Consider the following 9,157-nt stretch of genomic DNA (forward strand, 5'->3'; position numbering starts at 1 on the left):
GTTAACATGTAAGCGAGAAAAAATTTGGGGAAAGTTCGAAATTATATTTAAAGCTCGTTGGAAGATGATAATCGCTCTCATTATGAAACACTGCATGGGTATAGTCTGGATGATTTACATTGCGTTTTAATCAAAACTTAGTTACTCACGAATCTCAACGCTTATGATATCATAGCTGCCGAAGTCGTGCAATGATATAATTCTGCAAGTGGTATATTTGGATACTGCCAGCAAATTGTATCGCAAACACATGTCCGAAAGAACAGACACCGTGCATTCAGATAATTGATAGGTCTAGCTGGGAATGGGTCCACTTTCACACACAAATGCGTCCGACGTCCCATGGGAGTCTCAAAATAGTGAACAGTGAGTAAAGTGGACAGCGACTACAGATAGGCGCCGCTCTGTGGGATTACGGAGCGTGCCGAGATAGTGCGCGCAGTTGCCATAGCGCTGCGTCCGGCATGGCGCGGTGGTTAAAGCACCTACCTAGTAAGCAACAGATCCCAGGTTAGAATCTCAGTCCGGTACACATTTTCGCTCATCGCCGCTGATTTCGCCTAATGTCCCGCTGTACCTGACAACAGTGATCCTCTTCCATTTACATATGATGTTTCACAGCTGCAGATTCTGTGTGATGTCTGGTCTTTCGTTCATGTCCAGAAGAACAGACACCACGCATTCATAGAACTTATATGTGCCGTGTTTACAGAGTTATCATTGATGATGCTTTGCGAAGAAAATCGTAAAGCATCTAGTGCGAAACTTTCTTGAATTTCAGCACGCGTAAGACAGAAAAAAATAATAATCAATCAATGTTTTGTTTTATTTTTATTTATTTATTTAATCAGATCCGATTAGGGCCATCGGCCCTTCTCTTACATCGGACCAGCGTTTCACACATACGGTACTTAAAATGGAAAAGTATTTAAATGATTTGAGTGTCTACAATGACTATATGAGTAAGTAATACTGAGGGTCAACTAATGAAGTTAATACTGACTGTACTTGTAGTACTGCTGCTGCTGCAATTAATAGTGTTACAAGAAATAACAATAATAACGACAATAATAACAATAAGAGTAGTGGCAGATACGAGGGCTATCCACAAAGTACACTACGTTTTGGAATTAAATATAAATAAAGTATTGGAAATTTTTTTAATTATATACAGATGAAAGCCACACTTAAATACTACTTTTCTACATAGTTGCCATTTAAATTAAGGCATTTATCGTAGCGATGGACGAGCTTGGAAATTCCTTCGTCGGAAAATTCGGCCGTCTGCGCCTTCAACCACGTGGCGACTGTCTTTTGGGACACAAAAGGTGTGATTTTTGTGGATTTCCTGGAAAGAGGCACTACAATAAACTCTCAAAGGTATTGCCAAACTCTACACAACCTCACAAGAGCAATACAAAACAAGCGCAGGGGAAAGTTGGCCTCAAAGATCTTGCTGATTCACGACAACGCCCGGGCCCACACGGCAAATGCCACTCGTGAAGTTCTCGAATCTTTTAAGTGGGAGTTGTTTCCTCATCCGCCGTACAGTCCCGACCTGGCACCGAGCGACTTCCATTTATTCCCAGCAATGAAGAAGTGGTTGGCTATGCAGCGTTTTGATGACGACGCACTGCTTCAAGAAGAGGTAACCACTTGGTTGAGGGCGCAGGCGGCCGAATTTTACGACGAAGGAATTTCCAAGCTCGTTCATGGCTACGATAAGTGCCTTAATTTAAATGGCAACTATATAGAAAAGTAGTATTTAAGTGTGGCTTTCATCTGTATATAATAAAAAAAATTCAATACTTTATTTATTTTTAATTCCAAAACGTAATGTACTTTGTGGATAGCCCTCGTATAAAAAGAATTTGAAGGTGTACAAATTGATTTTTTTCTGTTATAGCGAGTTCTGGGAGGGAAATTTAAGTAGATTGCACCAGCTAAGAATACCGGGAAAGAGGATGATCTGGCTGGAAAGAAGGATGTACAAACGTAACGATTGCGTGATGGGTCAGAGGTAACCCTTATTGTTGCCTTATCAGATATGTCATTAACTTTCTTCTGAAGCTGGAGATGTTATTCATTTCTCTAATATAATGCGGGAGATTATTCCAGAGGCAGGTTCTTGCTGCTGAGAACGACTTTGATGAGGTAGGACAGAAAGGACTTCGCTCCGATGGGAACCGATGTTTATGCCATGCTGTTCAGAAAAGACCATTAGATCGAGGAGAGGTATGGGGTACATTGTACGTGGATAAGACAGTAGAGAAGACATTGAGTATGGATATCACCGCTCTTGTCTGCACGCTACGAAGATAGCTGTGCACATGGTGGTGAAATATGACCAAAGAGTCTAACATTACAAACATAACTAACACAGGTCTTCATAACCAGTTCCAGGCTCCGTGAGATTTTCTGAGAAAGGCCTTGCACGATAACATCGCTGTTATCAATAATTGGGAGTATAAATATTTGTATAAAGTAGTTTTTCGCGTCATGAGAAAAGCGATAGTTCTGTTTTTGTAGAACGTGGAGAAACACTGATGTCTACTTCTTGCACATTTCAGTTACGCACTCAGCTCAATTTAAATTTCCATCTGTTATTACTTCTAGACTCTTTACTGAAGGAGATAAGTCGATATTTGTCCCATTTTGCTGTGGTCTTGCAAAGAGGAGTCTTCGTGGACAAGCAAACAATCGAGAAAATATCTTCACCATTACTTTTCCCTGGCGCCGCTAGGCAGCAGTAGTGTAGCCCAGGACCATTCAATATAATTAATACCCTTGAATGGACACTGAAACCTGTCTTTTATCTCCTTTCCCTGTATAATATGATTAATACTGTACAGTCGAGGATATTATTTTTCTAAAATTGTTGCAGCGATATGCACAAAACTATTATACTATAAATAGAAATCGGCGCGGACAAGAGAAATGTGTTCCGCATCCGCACCGCATCTACTAGTACCTCTTTTACATCAGCTGTTGTCTATCTATATCAGTATATACTAAAATTTTTGTAAACTATTTTAACCCGAGCGGTACGCCGGAGCCCTGAGGCTCGTCCGAACTCGGTAACTCATGCCTGCTGGCGGAAAACGAAACACTCGAATTTGGCAACTCTTCCCAAAGCGCCTCCCGAGCAGCACGCATGAACTCGGCAGCATGTACTTGCTAGTGGCAGACGAACTGCACTAACTCGGTAAACTCCTCCAAATCTGAACGGAAGACTTCCACCACTATTTACAACGCTCTTAAAGAATATTGGAAACATTAGACCAATGAACAAGATACAAAAGGAACAAATTATACATAAGTACAAAATTTTATGGCAAATTTCACATACAAAAACTTTTCATGAAAACATCAACATTTCCTCCTGTCTTATGTTTTGCTCAAGGCAACAAATTATAATTTTTCGCCTTCACCATTTCTGAGTAAATCGGTTTTGTAGGAAACTTTCCCTCTTCCCGATTTTTGACTCCGCTGTTGTGTGAGGAGATTCACACGAAGCAGTGAAAGGGGAATGAAAGCTTTCGCAAGCGTTAATCGTTCTCCGTAAGGAAGCGCAATTAGGTGCCCAAACATGAGAAGCAAACAGAACATCTACATCATCATTGTAATTTTTAGTTACATACTCGGCAAAATTTGTGAGTTATTGGCCTTGTCGCTGTATGCTGACCAGGTCAGCAAAAATATCAGGAACATCTTGAGGATTAAAGGTATTAAGCCCAAAGATGTAATGTAACCACTCGTCTTCCTCACTGTACACCAAGTGTTCATATTTGTCCCCACCTGAAATGTGCAGAAAAAAATTATGTTTGTGGAAATTTAAAAGGCAAAAGTTTTTAAAGTCCGTGACATGAGCAATGTACACAAGCCTTGGCAGTGTGAAAGATGCGCAGAAATTTTCAGGAATAACGTGAATTTAGGAATAAGTGTATTCTACTGTGTATTAAGAACTCAAACAGTATTCTGTATTAATTATGACCATTCATCGTTCAACAGTAATGTGGTTTTCTTAAAATAACAAATACAATTGTAACAACCTTGCTTGAGCCAGGTGAAACCAATAACCAGTAAATCTTGACTGATGGGAAGGCAACCTCGACGCTTTCATGGATGGACTGTTCAAAGACACCTTCCACTGTTTTTGGATTAAAAGACACTTGCCTCTTTCTACATTCACCCTGAATACACAGTACAATTTTCAGATGTATTTTCTTGTTATTATCTTTCATAAGGCTGAACACTACTGATACGTAAGAAACTCCAATGTAACTGTGGATCGTCAATAACCAGAGTGTGTGTTACGATGCATATGGAAAAGTACCAGCCATCCATATACTCTCCTGGAAGCAAGGATATTGTAGACTGGGGCTCTTGAAGGAACGTGACTGTTTTCCATATCATTATTGAGAACAAAGTTTCCCATCTTCAAACGACTGTGGGTAATATCGTTGTGTATATACCCTACATCTTTCCTCGCTAAGGCGTTCATGGTTGCCGGTTTGTCATTTACATCTTTCTATATAAGCTTTGATGGCCGTTCATCCATATACTCTCCTGGTAGCAAGGATATTGTAGACTGGGGCTCTTGAAGGAACGTGACTGTTTTCCATATCATTATTGAGAACAAAGTTTCCCATCTTCAAACGACTGTGGGTAATATCGTTGTGTATATACCCTACATCCTTCCTCGCTAAGGCGTTCACGGTTGCCGGTTTGTCATTTACTTCTTTCTATATAAGCTTTGATGGCCGTTCATCTAAAGCTTCGCCTTTTGTTTTAACAGAATTCGGTAACATTCTCCCGTTTATCAAGTGTTCTGGAACTGGTGTGTGGTCATAAGTGGCTTCCAAACGCGAAAATAAGTTGTCGCCGCCTATGTAAATAATTTAACGGAACACCGCGAACTTTTATCACGGCATCCCCATCCACTTTCTTCAGTTCCTAGAATTTTTCTGTAAGATTCGAATTTTTACCCATCGCAGGTCACATGTGTATTACCACAATCACTCAAAATAGGTTGCAAAACGCGCCTCTCTGCCACGTTCTTCGCTTTAATGGCCAGCTTGAACTACGCAACGGAGCACTAGGTGGCTGCACAGTTGTTGGCGAGCTGCAGTCCTTCACAGGATTACCGAGCTCAATGAGGGCGAGAAACTCCATCACCATTGACTCATACCCTCGGTCGGACCGTTGTAACCTCCTCACAAAGTAGTATAAATAATAATAATAATGAATATGATTATAATTTTTTTAGTGTAACCTCAGAACAAAATTGGTTCCCATTTATAACCTCCCTACAGGAATTCATTCACATTTAACCTCCACACAAAATTTGTTTCCCATTTAATGTACCCACAAAATTCTTGTCTCATTTAATGTAAGCTCAAAACAGAAAAATTCCTAAACCTCGTAATAAAAAATAAATTCAGTAACCTGGTAAATTTTGGACGACAGCAGTGCTGCGTCACGGCCCTGTAAGATCATCCTGAATAAAAAAAGGAAAAATTCTTACCTCAATAAAGTCGCCAAATATCTGCTCTTAGAATAAATTTTTTCCGGCACAGCTCTGTGCAAGGCTGGCTGATAGATTTGTCATTTATGAAAGGAAGCAACTGATCTTTCTTTTGCAATAATCGGAATGATCACGGATTGGAGAAATTAGTAAATTCTTTAAATTGAAATGAATGCTTGTAAAAAAATTACTTTATATGACAAAGATTATTATTAGGACATTTTTAAAACATTTGCATGGGAGTTCAGACACATTACTAGATATGCGGGAGGCTGCTTTTTACCTTATACAATAATACTCAGGCTCCGGGATCGCTGCACTGCGACTGGCCGAGCCAACACGATACACTATACCAGACCAGAGCAGACTCCAGACCAGACAAGCAACAACTTACTGCTACAGCTACACAGTTCCTACTCAGTCAACACTGCTCTCTGGTCAGCGATTCTCTTACACCTTGCATATCGCAGGCAGCGCACGAGCAATACATCGAAATTACATCTGCTCGGACCTCTTACATAAAATTACATCTGCTTGGACCTCTTACATAACCCTCCTTTGGGGGGGGGGGGGGCAAAAATTTGGCAGCGATGGTGAGTCAATTGGACTTGCCATGAGCAACAAATTTTTTTAATTAACTAAGTTTACAGTCACAGAATATATACATATATATAAGTGCAGAACATGAAATGAAATATAGTGCACATGCACTGAGTACAGAACATATTAAGCAATGACAAAATGTATACGCAATTAGTACAAAACATATTAACAAATGACATAAAGTGCATACACACTGTAGTACAGAACATATCAAGCAATGACAAAATGTATACGCAATGAGTAGAAAACATATTAACAAATGACGTAAAGTGCATACACACTGTATATATTTTAACCATTTTATAAGAACTAGGATAGGAAAGGGAAGGATTGCATCATGGTTGTAGCACAGTAGGTTGCACGTAGCTGCACTGAAAGTCCATATCTTTCTACAGAAGCACAACACCAAGTGAGACAATCTGAAGTTCTCTTCCCAGAAGTATTAATCAGTGTAGCCAAGACACTGAAATGTCGTATTAACATTCAATGTTATCAGTTTGGTAGTACATTAGGTACACCAAACAGTGGGACCATAATAACATCTCCATCGTTCAAGGTGGTGGACAGCATGATGTGTCAACACCACACTCTTGCAGAATCCATACTCTTTCACCAACGTAGAATTAGTGCAAAAACCAAATATAGTGCTCCATGATCATAAGGATAGACAGGACAAACGGATATTGCAGTAATTTCTAGTAATTAGCTCAGAAGGTGAAGGACATTAAGTCTTATGCTAGTCATCATTGAGAATTACACTAGTCTATCAACCGATTTGAATAACTGGTGCATTCATTGCCTAGTTACTAAATATTTCTGTACTATGTATGGAGTATTACAGAATATTATTCATAAGTCATTTGATTACAGTGAACATTGGCACTCATTGGCCAGTTACAAACCATTTTTATGAATTATTCAAAAGTGATCATTCAAAGCAAGAGTTAATTAATGGCATACCATTTACATAATTCATCCAGTTATAGTAATCATTGGCACTCATTGGCCAGTTACAAACCATCAGAAGTCATCATTCAAAAGAGGAGTTAATAAGTGTAGCATCAAGCTACTGGTATTCATATATAATAGCATGTAAGTGACATAAGACAAATTTAAAATATAAGAAACAGTGGCATTCATTGGCCAGTTACTAAACATATAGCAAGTATTGAATATTACAAAACATTTTTCATCATTCAAGTGATATACAACATACTTAAAAATAATTATTGGCACTCATTGGCCAGTTACAAACCATTTTTATGCATAATTCAGAAGTCATCATTCAAAACAGGAGTTAATTATTGGCATAGCCTTTATAGAGTATAACAAAAATATTATTTACAGAAATTATTGGCATAGCATTTATACATTGTAACAAAACATCATTCAGTATTACTCAGAACTCATCATACAAGTGACATAGGACATATTTAAAATATAACACACTGTAACTATTACTCAAGGTCTGTGGTTAGAAAACATCATTCAGTATTACTCAGAACTCATCATTCAAGTGACATAGGACATATTTAAAATGTAACACACTGTAACTATTACTCAAGGTCTGTGGTTAGAAAACATCATTCAGTATTACTCAGAACTCTCTTAAACTGGTAGCATTATTTGGGACTGGTAATACATTTTTTTGTGCTAGCAATGCATTGCGTTGGGATCGATAATTAATTGCTGGGGCATAAAAATATTTGCTTTTGACTTATTGCTGCAAATAAGGATTAGTAACGTCATTCGTCATGAGTCAGCTGTAGGAAGGTTGTGAAACAAGTAGAGTATATGTGATCACATTCATGAATGACACACACAAATGGGTAAAAAAAAATTGCAAGTACTAGAACAGGTTTAATAACTAACTGCTTATAGCACATTAATTTTATGAATAGCTTCTCCTAGAAAAAATACAAAATGAATTATTAAGCTGAAAGAAGAAACGCATATTATGCTGAAAAGTAGTGAACTTCGAATTAACAGGTAATGAAACGTGTACACAATATGTATGTACTCTAGCTGTCCTTTCCAAAACATTCAGTCATTATACCATGCGACATAAGACATACTGTCAAAACGAACTGCAACAAATACTTAAATAACTACATAGCATTTCTTAACTAACAGTAAATATACAAACTTCATCTTTATTCTCATCTGCAAAGGAAAACTTAAAAGTGGTACGTTAAGTGGCCATATAAAATTCATCACTATCATCACCTGCAAAGAAAAAGATCATTATTCATATTATCATATTCTTCATATAACTATTCATCATCATTCATTATCATCTGCAAAAAAATAGACACTTCATTATTCATATTACCATTTACATCACACAACTATTCATAGTATAGAGTTTCTTATTTCTAGCATATTTCATCACTAAAACTAAGGTGTGTAGTTCTGTCTGACAGCCTGCATCAATCGCCTCGTATTCTGAAAGAAAAATAATTAGTTAAGACTGCTATCATACGATGTGTATAGTATTTTCTTGTTAATGTTTGTTAATTCTGACCCATTTACTCTTCGTGACGTGGTATTGCATCTTCTTTCGTTCATTCCGAAGGTGAAATTCCCATTTCATAGTAATCCACTGTGGTTTGTTTAATTTATTTCTTTTACACGTTATTGTTTTCTGGAAATGATGAATAAGGATTAATATCTTGCATTTAAATCATATACCCATTAAATAAAAACTGGTTTCTAGTGATATAATTAAGCATACAGCATAGCATGACAGAAAACGTATTATGTCAAAAACATAAACAGTGTTCAGGTGAAAATGTACTTAGAGTATCATAATGTAGTAGCAAAAAAAATGTAAAATAGTCAAGATGTTGAGATATCATAAGGCAAAATGTCAAAATCAAATGGTGTTTGTTAAATCTTAAACATTTCATAGTGCATACAGACAAAACAGGAAAACAATCATACATACATGAAAAATGGAAAATGTGCACGGTCTGATATATAACGACAAGAAATGACTTTCTATGTGTTCAGCCTGTATGTTGTGTA

Source organism: Schistocerca nitens, chromosome 9, assembly GCF_023898315.1.
Source record: "Schistocerca nitens isolate TAMUIC-IGC-003100 chromosome 9, iqSchNite1.1, whole genome shotgun sequence".
In the NCBI taxonomy this organism is placed as follows: domain Eukaryota; kingdom Metazoa; phylum Arthropoda; class Insecta; order Orthoptera; family Acrididae; genus Schistocerca; species Schistocerca nitens.